Here is a 20094-nt window from a genome sequence, read left to right as displayed (position 1 = left end):
GAAACTGGAGCAGCCGGAGCAGAAAACAAACAGGATGCAGCGCCCAGCTGCTCCGCTGGGAAACGAACCTGGAAGGGTGAGAGAGGCTGCGCGGCCGGCCCCCGCACCCCACACAAGCAGGACAGGGGCAGATCTGCGCCGCGGGGCGGGCACCGGAGCCCCAAGCCGGGCGCTCACTGGTCGCCCTGGCTTCTCGCTAGGAAATCCTCGAACTGGACGTCCAAGTGAGAAGAACCCAGTGCCCCTGAGCAGTGGGTGAGAAGCGGGGGGCAGTGCACCCCAAGCCCGGCTCGTGTGTTGCGCACAGACACACACACAGCCACCCACGGCCTTTCCAGGCTTCCAGCCCTCTCCGCACCAGCTCGAGTCTGCCCGCGGGTAGCCGCCAGTGCCCGCGTAGTGCGGGGGAGGTGGGGACCCGTTCCTTTGTGAAAAACTTTGCCGAGGATGGAAACTCGCAGAGAAAAGACCCAGCGTGTGCTCAGAAACGTCGGGTCGCGAGTGTCAAAACTTCGGAGGGCGGGCGAGAGAGACGCGACGGCGCGCTCCGGGCACCGAGGGGCGCACTTACGACTCAGCCGGGCGCGGGGCTCGCGGCTCGGCGCTCCCGCTCCTCCTCCGTCCGGGTCCTCGAGGCCGGCAGCCCGGGCTTCCAGTTCACATGCCCCCGCGGCGCGGCGGCCGGGAGCGCCGGGCCGGGGCGGCCGCGCTGCGAGGAGGCACGCCCCCCGCCGGCGGCCGGGACTCGCGGCCACCCCGGGTCCGCGCCCCGCCGCGCGCCGCCGTTGCGGGCGGAGAGCTCGGTTCCGGCCGGGCGGCGCCCTCGGCCGGGCCAGGCCGCTCCCTGCACCCTGCCCTCTGCCCCCGGCGCGCGGCCGGCTCCCGGCCTTCCGCGGTCCCGCGTTCGGACTCGCGGGCTCCGGCGCCGGCCCGCCCGGCTCTCCCGCTCCGCGATCCGCGCCTCGGCTCGGTCCCCGGTCACGGACTCGGAGGCTGATCGCGGCGCCCCAGGCTCAGACCCGGGCTCACCGCTCCCGGGCCGGGCTTCCAGGACCCGCACTTAACACAGTTCAGTTCCAAGCCGGGACTGGGAGCGGGGCGCTCGCTGCCGCTTGCTCGCTGCTGCGAGGCGACTCCACAGCCTCAGAGAAAGAGGGAGGGCGACCGAGAGCGGGCTGGGGTTGGAGGAGGGAGGAAGGGTGGGGAGATGGAGCAGGAGGGAGGGACAGAGAGTCCCCTCCTCCGCCCTGCGGCCAGGTCCCTCCAGGCAGCAGCAGCTGGAAACCTCTGCTGCAAAGGGAAGAGCGAAGGCTCCTGGGCGGCGCGCGCGGGCGGAGGCGGGTGAAGGGATCGAGAGAATAGAAGAAAGAGGTGGACTCCTCTCACTCTCACTGCCCAGGTGCGAGGTCACTCCAGAGGGTCTTCGCTCCTTAGAGCAAGACCCAAGAAGTTGTCGCTCCAACTCCCAGCATCCTAACACCTCCAGACAGATAATCTGGACTTCAAAGCCCTGTCTCAGAACCTCCCTTAGGAGCATGATCCCACCTGCAGCAGGACGGCTTCCTAATGTGGCAGACCACTCCCTAGCCCTGTCATTTTGCACTCTCTCAAGTCTTATTTTTTCCCTGACCTGTTTGATACTGTGGGGGAGGGGAGGACGGGTTCATTTGAATCAGTGTACTTATTAAATGCCTATGCCTGACCCAGCTGAGTGCAAGGGACACCAGGATGAGTGAGAAAGTGCCCTGTCCTTTCTGGAGGAGACAGAGGAGTGAACATGTGATTACAGTACGGTGGAAAGGCGCTGAGATTAGCCACGCACTTGGCGCATGGGGGCCACCAAGAGGGGTAGGGCCTGGGACAGATCAGTCTTCCAGGGGAAGGTGCCATCTGAACTGGATCTTGGAAAAGAGAGCAGATTAAAGGTGTGGTGATCTTGAATCTGCAAATAACACTCACAGTGCAGGTGGCCAGGATCTCAGCTGATGGTCAGCCAGGCTCTAAGACTTTCTGAGGTTTTGGATTTCATCATCCCTCACCACCTTCCTTGGCTAACTTCTCTTATTCATCTTTTAGGTCTCAGCCCAGATATCTACTCTCCCAGAGCCTCTCTTGATGGCCAATCTGGCTCAGAAAGCACCCCCCGCCCCGCCCCCAGTCGCAGATAGTATGGTGACTGTTCATTTGTCTGATCCCCTGTAAGCGCCACAGGGGCAGGAATGTGTCTCTCGGGCTCACTATTAGACTCCTTGTGTTTAGCCAGGTCTTCGCAAAGAGCAGCCCCGTGATAAAAAATATTCATCGATCAGTTGGTTGATTGAAAGGAATAGGAAGTCAGTGAGGAATTCTAAACAGGCCTCTACTGAGATCAGTCCAACTGAAAGCAGGGAAGCCAGTGACCAGACAGTGGCGGTAACCAGGGTAAAAATAAAGTGGGCCTGAGCTAAGGTATAGGTGAGGAGAGTGGAAAGGAAGAAATGGGTGGGGTTGAGGAGGTGAGAAAAGTCAAAATTCATACTTCAGGGACTGGCATTTGGATGAAGCCAACTGTGGGTGAAGCCATTTCAGAAACTATGGAAGTCTCTCAGGTGCCACCAAGCTTTTCCTCCTCCCAGCCAACGTGCCGGGGTTTTCCATGTATCAGGCTGTCTTCTCTGGCCACTGATCAGCTTCAGTGGGTAACCTCATTATGGATCCCTCCTGGTAGCTATCCTCAGTTTTGGCAAATGAGATAGGACGAAAGGAGAGCTTAGGAAGGGGGCTTTCCCCTCTCCAGTACCCCCACCCACTATGCCTCACTTCACTGGGGTCCTCTCTTCCCAATCACCGACACTGGAACTGGGATCTTCATCGTATCTGCCTGCTGTGTCTTAGGCATAGTACTGTTTTCACCTACGCTCTCTGTTTGTACCTTATGCCGGTTTCGTGAGGGTGGTATCACTATCCCCGTTCAGGTAAGAGAAATGAAGCTCCAGGTCGCAGCTAGAAAGTGATGACAGGAAGCAATCTGACTTTGAAGATTCTAGGACTTTCTATACCTACTGCACTATTTCCTGGCAATACCACTTACACGTTTAACCCCATGTGACCATGCCCTCCTTAAAACACTCACTTTGAGGTCCCACACTCTCCTGAATATCTTCTGAGTGCACTGGTTGCCCTTTCTCAGCCTCCTCTGTTTACAGTTTCTCCCTCCACTGTTGTCTCCAGGTGAGTGTCCTAAGGGCTCGCAGCTCGCCTGCATCCTGTTTTCCTTTCTCTCTACTTTCTCTCCCTAGATGAAATTTTAACTGTTTCCATGACTTGAAATACCAATGAGGCACTGATCATTCTCCCAATTTTTTTATTTAGATCTCTAGGACTGCCTAATGCACTTTGGATTCATGTATTCAACCACATGCTTGTCATTTCTATCCAAGGACTCACAGACATCCTAAACTTTACATGTTCAAAATTGAGCCGATAACCACTCCCCTAAGACTATTTATACCCTGTACCATCTTTCCTATCTCAGTAAATGGTACCCACCACTTACTCAGTGGCTTGAGCCTAAAACTTAAGAGTCATCTTTGATTCCCTCTCTCTGATCTAATCTGATCAGTGGGGACTGTTGATGTGTCTGCAAAAGTATATCCCGATCCATCTACTTCTCTCCCTCCACTGTCCCACCCTAGTCCAGGCCACTGTGGTAGTCTCTCAGCTAGATGACCACAAACTCACTGCTTCCGAGAAGTGAGAAATTGAGAATTCTTATAGGCCACATAACTTAAATAAGGCTGCTTACAATGACATGACTTTAATATTTGTTCCAGAAATTTCTTGCCCAGGAAGATAAGACTGCAAACCAGTAAATAACTTCATTATTTGCTTCAGGAGCTTGCTAAAAATCAATTTATCTGAACAATAGACTGCTCAGACAGCCCCCTTCTCAGGACAATAGTTTGTTTAACCTGGCAAACCACGAGCTTATCAAACAATTGTTTATTTTTAAAGACTCTCCCCTTGCTGTGTGCTCCAATCCTGAACTGTTATCTTGCAAAATTTGCCCAATCCCAGTCAGATCTCCTTATTAAAGGATCAGTCTTAAACCAGACCTCAAACCCTATAAATATCTCTTTACCTGGAAAGTGCTTCCCCAAACTCTGTCCTTCCCAGAGTGGCTCATTCTCTGATCTCAACACAAATGTCCCTCCATCTTTCCTCCTCCCCCACCGACAGTCATCTCCTAACCCCATCTCTCACCTTTGTTCCTTTAGACCCCATTTGCCTCCTTCATATCACAAGTGATGCTTATTTTATTGGTTTTCTGTTTTCTTGTGCTTTTCTGTCTACCCTTAGACTGTAGACTCTGTGAGAAAAGAAACTTGTCTGCTGTACTTTCCATTTAATTTCCAGAGCCTATAAGAGACGCTTAAAAAATATTTGCTGAAGGAGTATAAGTATTCCTTATTTATGGAGAAGTTATAAAGGATTAGATTCACAGGCTGGTGTGAATTACTTTCCTCACTGATATAGGAGCAGGACCAGGGGAGAAGGTCCGGGAGAGGAAGTGAGCTGAGAGCACACGGAAGCCTGTCTCACTGCTTTGCCCGAAGCCCTTCCTGCTCCCCGCAGACCACCACGACCTCCTGAGAGCCACTTTCTCTGTGAAGCCTCGAGGAAGGAGCTTGTGTCTTAGGCCAGGTCAGGGTAGGCCCAGGCTAGCAGGGCTAGTTTGGGCACCACCTCTTACATCCACTGACCGAGGAAGTGTTTTTCTAGATCCCTATAGTCAGACACTGGAGTCAGGAGTAAATCAGGAGTGTCCCCGTGGAGCATGGGTGGGCCTCAGCTTTCACAGCAGGCACTCCCTTCCGGCTGACGCTGGTGGGCCTCTACTTGGTTCTATCTTAGTTCTTCCGGAGAGTCATCCTCAGTCTTAATTACTATGGAAGCTAATCCAGAAGATAACAAGTGGATTCATAGGATGTTTCATTTCCCTATCAGAATCTGAGAATATAAGATCTGGAAGGAATTAGCCTTCTAGAACCATCTCCTCCAGCTCCTCTCTTTGTGCACAGAAAGGAGAGGTATCTTGCCCAACTCTGGTACCTTATACGCATAATCTCCTTTAATCTCTCAACAGCTCTGTGAAGATGGGAACAGTTCCATTTTACAGATGAGGAAAATGATACTCAGAGAGGGGAAGGGAAGTTTCCAAGACCACATAGTGAAGGGGCAAGAGGTGACATTTGAATCCAGGTTTCTGGCCCTCAAATCCATGCTTTTTCTTCTATACCACCCTGCTCCACTTCTCATGGGGTCCTTAGACTCCGAACCATATAAACTAACACTTGAGTATTATTGAACAGCCTAGATTCTAGCTTAGACCCCAGAAGGAGAAACAACTCTTTGCTTCTTATGTGAAAGTCAACCTCCTGTCACCCAGCAGGAGGACTTTCTCCCATGTACGGATAGACCCATATCACTCCCAACCCATATCACTATCACTTGACACAAGTGCAAAGACAGTGACCCCACTCAGGGCGTGTGCTCCTGAGTGTGCTAATGCTATGACTAAGTCCTTTTTATACACAAACACGTGCACACATACACTCGTGCATGCTTCTAAAACTTCTTTGCTCCATTCTTCACACGTGTAGCTACCATGGGGAATCACGCAGCAGGAAGAGGGCTGGCATAGTCATTCTCACCTCCCGAGCTAGCACGCATTCTCTCTGTAAGTCTAATCACTAGTAATCCTAAAAGTTGGGGATAAAACCAAGTCGCATGTCTCACTGGTCAACTGGAAAGGGTGCACTGCCAAGACAGCCACCTCCCTCTGAGGGGGCACCTGCCAGACACACAAACACACAAATATGCACACGTGGCACATATGCACAATGGCTGTTTTCTTTCTTTTCTCTTTCTATTCTTTCCTATCCCTTCCCATAGAGGGTGTCACTAGCCCCACCTCAAAAGGCACTTGATTGAGGGACAGAGGTGAAGAGGGTGTTCGCTTCCTAGAAGCCGGGATAATGCAGAAAAGCTCGAGCAGCCTCCTCTCTGCATCCCCACCCCCACCACCTGGCTTGCCCTGCCCCACCCCCAACACTTAACTTTTTTTCCGCTCTTTCCTGTCTTGAGGAGACCTAGATCCTCATCCTGGGAGGGACTGGCAACAATTAACAAAGGCACCATGGAGTAAAGACAATTAACAATCCAGAAAAGAGGGGAAAGAGAGGCTTTGTTCTGGTCTCCATGGCAACGGCAGGGGGCAGGGGGAGGGGGGAGGAGGAGGAGAAGGGCCATCCAGAGAGGCTGAGACTTTCACTTTCCTTTCATCCCTCCCCTCTCCCGCCCCCTTGGGTTTCTGCCGGGGAGACTGAGGGACTTTGGAAAGGAACAGGGCTGGGACGGGCCATCTTGGCAGGCCAGAGATCTGGTGGCAGTGACTGAGGCTCATGCCCAGCTGAGGACTCGCTGAGGAGCCGAGGCCAGAGCCACAGCCTTGGGCCTGAAGCAAAGGCATCCTCCCTTCCTCTGCTTTCTCTGAAGGGCTTATCTTGTGCTAAGAACAGTACCCGAAGTCTCTGCCCCAGCTTGTGGCCAAGAAGAGCTTGGATGGCCTGTGCTTCCATACTCATCAGAACACCGTGGGAATTGGGGGTGAGGGGCAGGACCCGCTGCCACAACTTGCAGGGCCCACTGCAAAATGACACGTGGTGCCTTTGTTTCGAATGATTAAGAATTCAAGATGGTGACAGCAGAGTGCTCAATCAAGCCCAGGGCCCTTCTGAGCGCAAGGCCCTGCACAGCCACACAAGCGGAAGGCCCAGGAAGCTGTCCCTGTCAGAAGGCTGCCTGGGGCCTGGGCACCAGCCTGCTCCGTGCCTGTGTGTGTGCCTGTGTGTGGGAGAGGGAGAGAACACTTGGGAGCAAGTCTTTCCTTCCTGAATTTCTATTTCCTCAACTGTTAACGAGGAAATTGAATTAGGTGATCTGTGGGTCAGGGCTTCCTCCTCTCCAGGAGGAGGATGTTCTAGTCTTTTCTCACTGCACGCAGTCCTGAGCTCCACCTCAGAGAGAAACCAGGAACAGAACACTCACTCCTAAGAGTGAGGTGTTCCAGTGCCCAGCTCTCCCTGGCTTTCCTGCTTGGAAAAGGCAGAAGAAAATGACTTACAAGCTCCAAAACGTGGCTGGCGATCATGCTGTAGATTTGCAGAGAATTAGAAGGCACCTTCGATCTCGCAAGGTGTTTGTAGCCAGAGCAGAAATGCCTTGGCAGGAGAAGCCAGGCACAGCAGCCCAGCATCGTGGGTGGGCCTCTCTGTAGCCACCGGACAGTGGCTGCCAGGACGTTTCTTGCTCCCAGCTGTCCTAAAGTCATGAGAGAAAATGGGTCACAGACCGCAGAGACTTATCCTTCTGGGACTCAGCTTTACTGCCCTGTGGGCCCAAGAGAAATGAAGACTATTCATCAGAAATCCAAAAAAAATCAGCTCCATCAAGGGCCCCAAACTAGGCAAAAGGTTGAAGCTTTTCTGCCCTGTGGGTCCAAGAGAAATGAAGAAAATTAATCAGAAATCCAAAAAAAATCAGCTCTCTGCTTTTATCTCTCTGCCTAGAGGGCATCCTCCCAGGAACAACTTGGAGGGATGCTGTTATGGGCCCTTCCCCCAAATTCATACTGGAAAAGACTGATGCTGGGAGGGATTGGGGGCAGGAGGAGATGGGGATGACAGAGGATGAGATGGCTGGATGGCATCACCAACTCGATGGACATGAGTTTGAGTGAACTCCGGGAGTTGGTGATGGACAGGGAGGCCTGGCGTGCTGTGATTCATGGGGTCGCGGAGAGTCGGACACGACTGAGCGACTGAACTGAACTGAACTGAACCCCTAATATTTCAGAATGTGACTATATTTGGAGACACGGTCTTTACAGAGGCAATTACATTAAAATGGAGTAATTAGGGTGAGCTCTAGTTCAACAGAACTGTAGTCTTTATCAGAAGGGAACATTTGTGTGCAGACACACAAGGAGGAAAGACGCCAGGAGAAGATGGCCGTCTCCAACCAGGGAGAGAGGGCCGAGATGGATTCTTCCTCTGTGCCCTCAGAAGGGACCCACCCTGCCAACACTTTGATCATGGACTTCTGGGCTCTGCTGTTTAAGCCACCCAGTTTGTGGCACTTTGTTAGAGCAGCTCTAGCAAATTACTTTCGATGCCATGCAATGCTATGGATGCTAATTACTTGTTGGGAGGTCCATACAACCTTGAGACTGCCTGGACTCAAAGGAATGAGTCTACATGAGGGGAAGGGTTTTGCCCTTGCAGTGCAGCCTTATTTTAACTTGAAACAAAATTGATCTATTACCCTCTTCCCTCAGAGCCTAGTCTTTTAAATTTTTTATTTCTTTTGGTATTGGTTTAGCATGTTTTATAGTTTTAATCCCTTTAGTCTTTTATTTTTGTGGGTTTAATGATTTTACTTATCTCAGCCATTTTTAAATCCCGTTTTTTTTCTTTCTTCTAGCTATTTTATACTGTCTTTTATCTCATCTTATCGTCTAGATTTTTTGTTATTATATTTTTATTTTCCATCTGTTATTTCTAACCCTTTGCCTTATTGTGTCTTTGTTCCATCTTTTAATTTCTTTATAGCTTATTTTAAAAAATTTTTAGTTCATAATGTCACTTTGCCTGCTGCCTTTTTTTTTAAAGCTACTCTTACTATCTTTTTATTTCTTCTTAGTTTACTTTATCTTTCTATTGACTGCTGTATTATCTTCCATATTTTACTGTTTTTTATTCTCTCAGTTTATTAAATACTGGATCTGAAAACATAGCCCCCAGGGGAAAGCTGGGAGCCTAACCCAGCCCCTAAGCTGAGGCTGGAGGCTTTACCTCCTTGAGCTGATCCCTCCCAGCAACTCCCAGAAGATGTCCCATTTGCTCCAAGGCTGGTCCCTCCCATCTATAAGAATTAATCTGTGTAATGTAGAAGAACTTGGGATAAAATCCTCCCAGGAACATATCAAATTTGCTTATAGTAATAGCATGTTAAAACTGCTGGAAGAGCCTAATTTTCTCATATCATATGCCGTCAGACAGCTCCATGGGCACTGTGTCATCCAACCCTTGACATCACTAGATGTTAGAACAGAGTTATAAAGAAACCACATTATTTATAAATATGGCTATGGTGGGTAGGAAATTTTGGTTTGTGAAGGAATTCCAGCATACTTTCTCATGTTTAAATTTGACAAGAAATCAAGTATTCTGGATTCTTGCAACAACAGTCCTTGGGGAGAGACACAGTGGAGGGTCTTCTGAATACTTAACATCCTAGCTGCCCCTCATTCACTCATGTCTTTAATAAATATTAAGAACCTACTATATGCATGGATTGTGCTAGGCAATGATGACAAGTGAAGAGCAAAAAGAGCTAGGCTCCTTGTCGTCGTAAGTTTATAGTCTAATAAAAGTATCTTTGTCTGTGACTAATCTGATTTGCCCTCCTTCCATGCAAGATTACAGAAGGTTTTTGTGACCAAGACTGCTAGTTGTCCCACAACATCTGTTTTTTTCTTCTAGAGTAATACAAGTTTTAGCTGAAAAACTGACTACCAATCAAACAACTGCATTTCCTAGCCTCTCTTGCAGCTAAACATGGCCATATGCCTAGGTTCTACCCTATAGTATGTAAGCAGAAGTGATAATACAACTTCCTGGTTTGGCCCTATAAGACCTACACAAAGTATTAATAATACATGGTCATGTTTTTAACAAGAAAGGATGCATTCTGTCCATTCTTTCTCCCTTTTCCTGGCTAGAATGTGTGTATGGTGGCAGGAATCGTATTAGGTATTTCAGGCCATGACTTGGGGCATTTAAAAAGGATACTCTGATACTACAGAGCCCCCATGAAGCTCTATAGAGCTTAGTTTTGAACAATTCAGGAGACACTAATAAACTGATATGTCGGGTAAGCCACTGTGACACTGGCCTTTGTTGTTGCTGCTGTTGCTGCTGCGTCACTTCAGTCGTGTCCGACTCTGTGTGACCCCATAGACAGAAGCCCACCACGCTCCCCTGTCCCTGGGATTCTCCAGGCAAGAACACTGGAGTGGGTGGCCATTTCCTTCTCCAATGTGTGAAAGTTAAAAGTGAAAGTGAAGTCGCTCAGTCGTGTCCGACCCTTAGCGACCCCACGGACTGCAGCCTACCAGGCTCTTCCATCCATGGGATTTTCTAGCCAAGAGTACTGGAGTGGCTTGCCATTGCCTTCTCCGCTGGCCTTTGTTATAGCAGCTGAATCAGTTCTCTTTAGCATGTACATCTCCCCCCAAACTTTCCCTTCTTTTGAGGTGAGCCTGGAATGATGTTCTTCTGAGCAGTTTCAGAGAAGAGTTAGACATAGCCCTGCTGGGTTGCTCCTGTAGGTAAGAAAGAAACCCTTCCTTGTCACCAGGTGCATGAAGGTGGATGAGCTGCCGCATTTCATGACTATACAAGCCTCCTGACTGCATCTTCTTCTCTTGAATCTGAAAAGTAAGCTAGGTCTTAGCTCTTGTTCCCACTTTAAAAATCTTTTTCATGACAAAGTGATTTATGCAAACAGAAGAACCTGTTCTGTTAAAAACAATCTTTGATCAGAGGAATCTATACCAATGACTATACTGATCCCACCCCTCCAACCAGCAATGTGATTCCTCTCCAGATTTTCTACTGTTGGCTTAGAAGTCCAAGTTGGCCCTTAAAATGTTTACTTTCGTGCTCCCTAGTCACGTTTTCAATTACTTCCTCAGCTGTTGGAACTCCCTGCCATCAGCCCAGCCCCTCTGCAGACAGAGGCTGCTGTGAAAGCCTGCAGATTGTTCCACCACTGGAAGTTCAGTAGAATTCTAACACTGTGAATTTAGTCTTGCTTCTACTCAATCAGACGACAGTAACCCCTTATAATTGTTTGCTTGGGCTACTGTAACAAGATGCCATAGACCAGGTGGCCTGAACAACAGAAATTCACTTCTCACAGTTTTGGAGACTGAAAGGCCAAGATCTAGGTGCCAGATGATTGAATTCCTGATGAAAACTCTCTCCCTGGCTTGAAAGCTGTTGAATTCTTCCTCTATCTGAACTTGGTGAAGAGAGAGAACTCTCATCTCTTCTTATAAGAATACTAATTCCCATCATGGGGGCCCTACCCTCATGATCTCATCTATTCTAGACCTAATTACCTTCCAAAGGTCTCCTATCAAGATGCCATCACACTGAGCAGTTAGGGCTTCACCTTGGATTGGGGGAAGACACAAACATTCAGTCCATAATACCCCTCATGCCCATTCCCGTCTGTCTTCAGCCCTTACAATAAACAAATTGAGTCATAATCCTGCACAATTCTAAACCAACAAAGGATAATAGTTACATCTTTCCAAAACATTCCTTGAAGTTGCCTCCTGATAGGTCGTTCTCTCTAGATAAGTATCTAAGGTAAAGCTCTCCCAACACAGAGCTGGACAGGGTTCTCAGTAAAAACTCCTACTACTTTTTTTCCCCCTTCCAGTATTATTGAGATACAATTGACACACAGCCCTTATAAGTTTAAGATGTACGGCATGATTATTTGGCTTACATATGTCATGAAATGATTGCCATAAAGTTTAGTGAACATCCAACATCTCTTTTAGGTACAAAATTAAAGAAACAGAAAAAAAAATATATTTTTTCTTGTGATGAGAACTTTCAGGGTTTACCCTTAATAATTTCATATGTAACATATAGCAATGCCGGTTGCATTTATCATGCTGTACATTACATCTATCATATTTGCTGATCTTATAAGTGAAAGTTCATACCTTTTGACTACTTTTATTCAGTTCTCCCTCCAGCCACCCCTGCTTTTGTGTGTGTATGTGTGCTTAGTCGCTCAGTCGTGTCCGACTCTTGAGAGCCCCTGTAGACAGTAGCCTGCCAGGCTCCTTTGTCCATGGGATTCTCCAGGCAAGAACTCTGGAGTGGGTTGCCATTTCCTTCTCCAGGGGATCTTCCCGACCCAGGGATCGAACCCAGGTCTCCTGCATTGCAGGCAGACTCTTTACCGACAAGCTACAAGGGAAGCCTTGGTAACCACAAATCTGACCTTTTTTCGTATGAATTTGCTTCAGTTCAGTTCAGCCATTCAGTCGTGTCCGACCCCTCGCGACCCCATGAATCCCAGCACGCCAGGTCTCCCTGTCCATTACCAACTCCCGGAGTTCACTCAGACTCATGTCCATCGAGTCGGTGATGCCATCCAGCCATCTCATCCTCTGTTGTCCCCTTCTCCTCCCGCCCCCAACCTTTCCCTGCATCAGAGTCTTTTCCAGTGAGTCAACTCATCGCATGAGGTGGCCAAAGTATTGCAGTTTCAGCTTCAGCATCAGTACTTCCAATGAACACCCAGGATTGATCTCCTTTAGAATGGACTGGTTGGATCTCCTTGCAGTCCAAGGGACTCTCAAGAGTCTTCTCCAGCACCACAGTTCAAAAGCATCAGTTTTTTGGCGCTCAGCTTTCTTCACTTAAAAATGTTTTTATTGGAGTGTAGTTGATTGACAATGTTGCCTTAGTTTCGGATGTGCAGCAAAGTGCTCATATACATATGCTCACTCTGTTTTTAGATTCTTTTCTCACATAGGCTGTTAAAGAATATTTGGTCAAGATACCTCCATCCATGGGATATTTTAGGCAAGAACACTGGAGTGGGTTGCCATTTTCTCCTCCAGGGGATCGTTCTGACCCAGGGATGGAACATGCAGATTCTGGGTCTCCTGCACTGCAGGCAGATTCTTGACTACTGCGCCATCGAGGAAGTTCCTGTACAGTAGGTTCTTATTAGTTTTCTATTTTATATATAGTAGTGTGCATATGTGGGTGCATGCTAAGTCACTTCAGTCATATCCAACTCTTTGCAACCCTATGGACTATAGCTCATCTGGCTTCTCTGTCCGTGAGATTCTCCAGGCAAGAATACTGGAGTGGGTTGCCATGCCCTCCTCCAGGGGATCTTCCCGATCCAAGGATCAAGCCTATATCTCCCAAATCTCCTGCATTGGCAGGTGGGTTCTTTACCACCAGTGCCACCTGGGAAGCCCAGTAATGTACATATGTCAATCTCAATCTCTCAGCATATCCTCTGCCCCTGCTTTTTTTTTTTTTTCAAGTTTAATTGACCTTTAGTACTATGTTAGTTTCTGTGACACAACATAGTGATTTTGCATTTCTATACATTTCAAAATAATCACCACAGTAAGTCTAGTTATGATATGTCACTATACAAAGATTGGGTATAGCTATGCAACATATTCCCCACACTGTACATAGCAATCCATGTATATGCATGTGTGTGTGATTATTTTAAGTTGCTAATCTCTTAAATTCAAACACATTTCAACAACCCTGCATTTTCACTCCTCCCATACTCATCACATTTAATGTTTTTGACATCATTTTTTATATCTTTTTGTTTTGTGTATCCCTTAACTACTTATTGCTGATTTGACTGCTTTTGTCTTTTAACCTTCCTACTAGCTTTATGCATGGTTGATTTACTCCATTTACTGTATATTCAGTTCAGTTCAGTCGCTCAGTCGCTCAGTCGTGTCCAACTCTTTGCGACCCCATGAATCACAGCACGCTAGGCCTCCCTGTCCATCACCAACTCCCGGAGTTCACTCAGACTCATGTCCATTGAGTCAGTGATGCCATCCAGCCATCTCATTCTCTGTCGTCCCCTTCTCCTCCCGCCCCCAATCTCTCCCAGCATCAGAGTCTTTTCCAGTGAGTTAACTCTTCGCATGAGGTGGCCAAAGTATTGGAGTTTCAGCTTTAGCATCAGTCCCTCCAGTAAACACCCAGGATTGATCTCCTTTAGAATGAACTGGTTGGATCTCCTTGCAGTCCAAGGGACTCTCAAGAGTCTTCTCCAACACCATAGTTCAAAAGCATCAGTTCTTCGACGATCAGCTTTCTTCACAGTCCAACTCTCACATCCATACATGACCACGGGAAAAACCACAGCCTTGACGAGGCGGACCTTTGTCGGCAAAGTAATGTCTCTGCTTTTTAATATATTACTGTTTATTAGCCTTTACCAATGAGATGTTCCATTTGTAATTTTCATGTTTCTTGACCACTACCTTCTGGCCTGCAGAATTTCTGCTAAAAAGTCACCTGATAGTCACCCTTGTATGTAACTTGTTGCTTTTCTCTTGCCACATTTAATATTCTCTTTTATCTTTTTTTCATTTTAATTATGGTGTGTCTTGGTGTGGTGTGGTCCTCTGATCCTATTTGAGACACTGTGTGTCTCCCTGGACCTGGATATCCATTTCTTTTCCTGAATTAGGGAAGTTTTCAGCTATTATGTCTTCAAATATGCTCTCTGAGCCTTTCTCTTTCTCTTCTCTTTCTGGGATCCCTGTAACGTGAATATTAGTTTGCATGATGTTGTTCCAGAGGTGTCTTAAATTCTCCTCATTCTTTTTATTCTTTTTTCTTTTTTGTCTTCAGCTTCAATGATTTCCACTACTGTGTCTCCCAACTTGTTGATCTGTTCCTCTGTATCATTTAATCTACTGTTGATTCCTTCTGAAAGTGAAAGTTAAGTCGCTTAGTCAAGTCCAAGACTCTTTGCGACCACTGTAGCCCACCAGGCTCCTCCATCCATGGGATTCTCCAGGCAAGAATACTGGAGTGGGTTGCCATTTCCTTCTCCAGGGGATCTTCCCGACCCAGGGATCGAACCCAGGTCTCCTGCATTGCAGGCGTACACTTTAACCTCTGAGCCACCAGGGAAGTTGATTCCTTCTAGTGTATTAAAAAAAAAAATTTTGTTTATTTACTTGATTGCGTCAGGTCTTAGCTGTAGCATGCAGGATGAGCTCAGTAGTTGAGGTGCAGGCTTAGATGCCCTCTGGCATGTGGGCTCTTAGTTCCCAGACCAGGAATGGAACCTATGTCCCTTGCATTAGAAGGCAGACTCTTAACCGTGGGACCACCAGGGAAGTCTTGTGTTTTTAATGTCAGTTGTTGTAGTCTTCATCTCTGTTTGGTTCTTTTTATATTTTCTAACTGTTAAAAACTAACTTCTCACTCTGTTCATCTTCATCCATTCTCTCCCAAGTTCTTTGAACATCTTTGTGATCATTACCTCGAACTCTCTATTGAGTAGATTGCTATTCTTAACTTTCTAAGAATCTACTTAGTTCTTCTTCTGGGGTTTTAGCTTGTTCTTTCGTTTGGAAAATATTCCTCTGTCACCTCAAATTTGCTATTTTTCTTTCTATGTATCTGGTAGGTTGGTTACATTTCTCAGCCTTGGAGAAATGGCCTTTTGAAGATCCTATATGTCCCAGCAGTTTGCTCCCTTATGGTCACCAGAGCTGCATGTCCTGGGGGTACCCTGTGTTTGTGCTGCATAAGTCTTCCTGTGGTGTCTGGCTGACTACTATGGGACATTTGATAAGCATGGCTGGACCCTGGTCTTGTTGGTTGCCAGGCCCTGTTTCACGCAGTCTGCAGGCCGCTGTTTGGCAAGGCCTCACAGGGCTGTTAGCTGCAGGGCCTTGAAGGACCCTGGGGCTTATGCTGGCCCACTGGTGATGGTTGTGAGTGCCGAGGGTCCCGGATCTAGTGTCAATCTGCTGGTAGGCAGGGCCAGTTGCTGACCTGGCTGACTGCAGGGTCTGGGGTGTTGGCCTGCTGGTGACGGTGAGTGGGGCTGGACCCTGGGGCAGCTGGCTGAGGGTCCAAGGTGTCTGGCCTGCTGGTGAGTGGAGCTGGAGTCTAGGGGGTCTTGGAGTTGTTGTTGGTCTACTTGTGGGTGGGCTGCATCCTGGTTTGGGAAGCTGCAGAGCTGTTGTAGTCCTAGGGTTGGTTTCTGCTGCTGGTGGGTAAAGCCAGGGTCCATGTGATCCCAGGGCTGGTGGCTGAGGCTGGTTCCTGGGGTTTCTGACGGTAGGACCTTAGGGATCCCAGGACTGGTGCCAGTGAACTGGTATTTGGGGCTGGACCCTGGGCCCTCTGGGGCCCTCTCAATGCTGCTACAGGCTCAGGGGGTCTTAAGGCATTAGGTCTGTTGGTAGGTGGGTCTGTGAGTCTGCCCAGGTATTTGCATGGCCTAAAACATCCCAGTACTAGGGCCCATAGGGTGGTGGGCAGGGCTGAGTCCCAGCCCTAGTAGGCTAGAGGGAGGATTCCAAAGTGGCGCTTATAAGAGCCAGTGTCCTCATGGTGGAATGAACTCCCCAAAATGGCTATTGCCAGTGTCTTTGTCCTCAGGTTGGGCTCCAGTTTCCTCCTGCCTCTCCAGGAGGCTTTGCAAGACCAGCAGGTGGTTCTAATCCATTCCTTTCAATCACTGCTTCTGCTCTGGGTCCCAGAGCAGGTGAGATTTTGTATGTGCCCTTTAAGAGTGAAGTTTTCATTTTCCACAGTCCTCTGGCTCTCCCCCAAAATGAGTCCCATTCGCTTTCAATGCCAAACATTCTGGAGGCTCATCCTCCTGGTGCAGGAAACCCCAAGACTGGGGAGCCTGATGTGGGGCTCAGATCACTCATTCCTCAGGGAGAAACTTTGCAATTGTGATCATCCTCCTGTATGTGACCCTCGGGTGTGGGTCTTGATGATACCACATCTCTGCCCTCCTACCCATCATGTTGTGGTTTTTCTTTATCTCTTTAGTTGCAGAAACTGTTTCTTCTAGTCTTCCAGTTCTTCTCATCGATAGTTTCTCTGTAAATAGTGGTAATTTTGGTGTGCCCGTGGGAGGAGGTGGGCTCAAGGTCTTTCTCTGCCACCATCTTGGCCCTAAACTCCTATTATGTTTTATTTTAGGATATAATATTATAATATCTATAAAGAGGAGATTTATAAAATAATTTCATGTCTAAGAATTAGGTTCTATGCAGAAAATAAGACAAAAGTGAATTGGCCATTTCATTCTCAATGTCACTAAGCTTCCAAACTCTTAAAATTATAGTCAGTCTGTGAGGGTATCTGTGGGAGTAAGTCTCCAAGATGGATTCCCAATGATCCCCATCTCTAGGCCTGAATGCCCTTGTCCTATTGTAATCCCTTTCCATTGAGTGTGAGCTGAGCTGTACTTAGTGACTCATTTCTGATGGACAGATTAAGGAAGAAGAAGTAACAACATATAATTTGGAGATCACGTCATCACAGATTGGCATTTGGGTCATTCACTCTGAGAGAAGTCACTTGCCATGTCAAGCAACATTTTGGAAAGGCCCATGTGCTGAGGAACCACGCCTCTTGCCGGCAGGCATGGGAGGGGACTTAGAAGCCAGCCCTTCAGCCCAGTCAAGTCTTCAGAGACTACAGCTCCGGCTGATAACTTCTGAAGAGATCTCCTAAGAGAATCTGAGCCAGAATCACTCAGCTAAGCACACCTGGATTCCTAAAATTCAGAAACTGTGTAAGGTTACACTGTTTATTATTTTGAGATGCAAAGTTTGGGGGTGATTTTTTATGCAGCAATAGGTAAGGAGATAATAAATAAGATGTCAATACTAGTAAGATAATGCCACAGCTTCTACATATATTTACCTTCTCTGGAAGGGATCAGCCACCTGCAGTAAAGGAAGTCAGAATGTAAACGAGAATCTGAGAGAATATTTATCCTCTGGAAAGCATAATTGAATCATCTGATTCAATCATGGTTGAATACATAATTTTTATTCTCCCAAACCTCCTGTCATGACTAGACACAAAATTAGCTAATTAATTGATGACTGCTTATTGAGATTTGCATTGCTTTCTATTTGCCTTATTTAAAACAAATATTTAGTAGATTCACAAAGCTTCTTCTGAAGCAAAGAAGAGTTATTTTGCCTGGTGAATCCATTTAGTCTTGTCTGGGCTTCTGGTTGGCTGGGCACTAAGGGGTCCTGTAGACTAGGGACTTAACTCCAAGGGTCGTAGCAAAACATCTGGAGTTCATGACCAGGACTGTGATGGCACAGGAAGGGAAGGTGGAAGGTGCGTGCAGGGCCCTGAACAGAACCCGTGCCGTGGATGGGCTCACCGAGGCATAAATCAACAGCGGTGTTAGGAGAAGCCTTGCTGTAAGAGATAGAAAGAGAGCTATGAAACTTGACAGTGAATCTACAGCATGGGAATGGCTCACAAGAACAACTTATTGATGTGAAAGAATCGGGCAGATAAATGGCAGAGGCATACTGGGCCTTTGGATAGGAGGCCCAGTGTGAAAACCCTTATTCATTTGGCTTCACCTTTCTTTCTCTAACCCCCTTTTATACCTTTCTTAAAATAAACTCAATTACATATATTTGTTCAGTTGCTCAGTCATGTCCACCTCTTTGCGACCCCATGGACTGCAGCACGCCAGGCTTCCCTGTCCTTCACCATCTCCAGGAGTTTGATCAAACTCATGTCCATTGAGTTGGTGATGCCATCCAACCATCTTGTCCTCAATTATCCCCTTCTCCTCCTGCCTTCGTGTCTTGTCTGAAGTCTTTACTGACCAACCCCAACCTCCACCCTTATCTTCATATAAGCCATGCGTGGCACCCTGAGAACACCTCTGTTACAGCATCTGGCACTGAATTGTAATTGTCTAATTCCTTGCTGTCTCCATCATTAGGCTGGGAGATTTTTGAATCTAGAGACGGACTTATTCAACTTTGTTCTTAGAGCAGAACAGTCTCTGACTCATAGTACAAGATCAACAAATATATTTTACACGAATAAGATATTTGATTTTTACTTACAAGGAGTGATATGTTCATTTTTAAAACTGACTTCTTTATTTGCGGCTGCACTGTCTTTGTTGCTGCGTGTGGGCTTTCTCTAGCTGTGCAAAGCAAGCGCTACTCTCCGGTCGCGGTGCAGAGGCTCCTCATCACAGCGCCGCCAGCTGCTGCAGAGCATGGGCTCTAGGCACACCGGCTCAGTAGTTGTGCTGCGTGGGCTTAGTTGCCCCTCAGCGTGCGGAATCTTCCGGGACCAGGGATCGAACCTGCGTCCTTTGCTTTGGGAGGCAGATTCTTAACCACTGGACCACCAGGGAAGTCCCGAATAAGAATATATTAATGGGGACTTCCCTGGTGGTCCAGTGGTTAAGACTTCACCTTCCGATGCAGGCGACACAGGTTCGATCCCTGGTTGAAGAACTAGGATCCCACATGCCTCGCAGCCAAAAACTAAAGCAATATTATAATAAATTCAATAAAGGCTTAAAAAATTTTAAAAAGAATATATCAATGAAGGAATGAATAAGCAAATGAATAAATGAGTTGGCCTTGGAAGAAAACTAAGTGGCCTGAGGAAAATCGCTCCCCCTCAGATTTCTGTCCACCAATAATGAAGGGGCTGGTCAAGTGTACGACTAAAATCCCTTTCCATTCAGACATCTTATGATTGGAGATGGGAGTGGGAACTTATGCCCTTCCATGACCTTCAAAAAGCAATGCTGGAAAGAAAATAATAAAGATAAGAGTGGAAATTAGTGAAATAAGATCAATAATAAAATAAAATCAATGAAAGCAAAGCCTGGTTCTTTGAAAAGATCAATATAATTGATAAACTCCTAGCTAGATTGACAAAAAAAAGAAGACACAACACTTAAAAAAAGGGAAGACACACAAAAATATCAGCATCACGATGAAAGGGAGGGCTCATCACTTCAAATTCTATAGATATTAAAAGGATAAAAGGGAGTATTATTAACCACTTTTTAGAATAAATTTGGCAAGTTACATAAAATGAACAAATTAGTTGAAATACACATTAGAAAAACTGGCCCAAGATGATATAGAAAATCCAAGCAGCCCTCTATCTATTAAAGACTTGAGTTCATAATTTTTTAAGAAACTGACAAAATTCTATCAATTATTTAAGGGTGAAATAATACTAATAATACATTAATTGTTTCAGAAAACAGAGGGAAAAGAAACCTTTCCCAACTCATTTTATGAGTCCAGAATTACCCTGATGCCACAATAAAAGATATTACAAGGAAAGAAAACTGCAGAGTAATATCCCTTGAACATAGACACAAAGCCTTAACAAAGTTTTTGCAAATAGA

General features: G+C 47.0%; 1 protein-coding gene and 1 pseudogene across 1 annotated transcript in view; one reads left to right on the top strand and one right to left on the bottom strand.

The window, feature by feature from the left end:
- The window catches only part of SOX13 (SRY-box transcription factor 13), a 49615-nt gene extending 48453 nt beyond the window's left edge, over positions 1–1162 (bottom strand). Inside the window, exon 1 of the mRNA XM_055420082.2 lies at positions 572–1162. The gene's annotated coding sequence lies outside the window, so the exon portion shown is untranslated. The remainder of the gene's footprint in view (positions 1–571) is intronic.
- Positions 1163–1829: 667 nt separating this feature from the next.
- LOC148775040 (small ribosomal subunit protein bS21m pseudogene) lies at positions 1830–18947 on the top strand (annotated as a pseudogene).
- The last annotated feature ends 1147 nt before the right edge of the window (positions 18948–20094 follow it).

The sequence above is a fragment of the Moschus berezovskii genome, chromosome 17, assembly GCF_049115385.1.
Source record: "Moschus berezovskii isolate FMDL1 chromosome 17, NW_MosBer_1.0, whole genome shotgun sequence".
Classification (NCBI taxonomy): domain Eukaryota; kingdom Metazoa; phylum Chordata; class Mammalia; order Artiodactyla; family Moschidae; genus Moschus; species Moschus berezovskii.
This window is presented reverse-complemented; position numbering and strand designations above follow the sequence as displayed.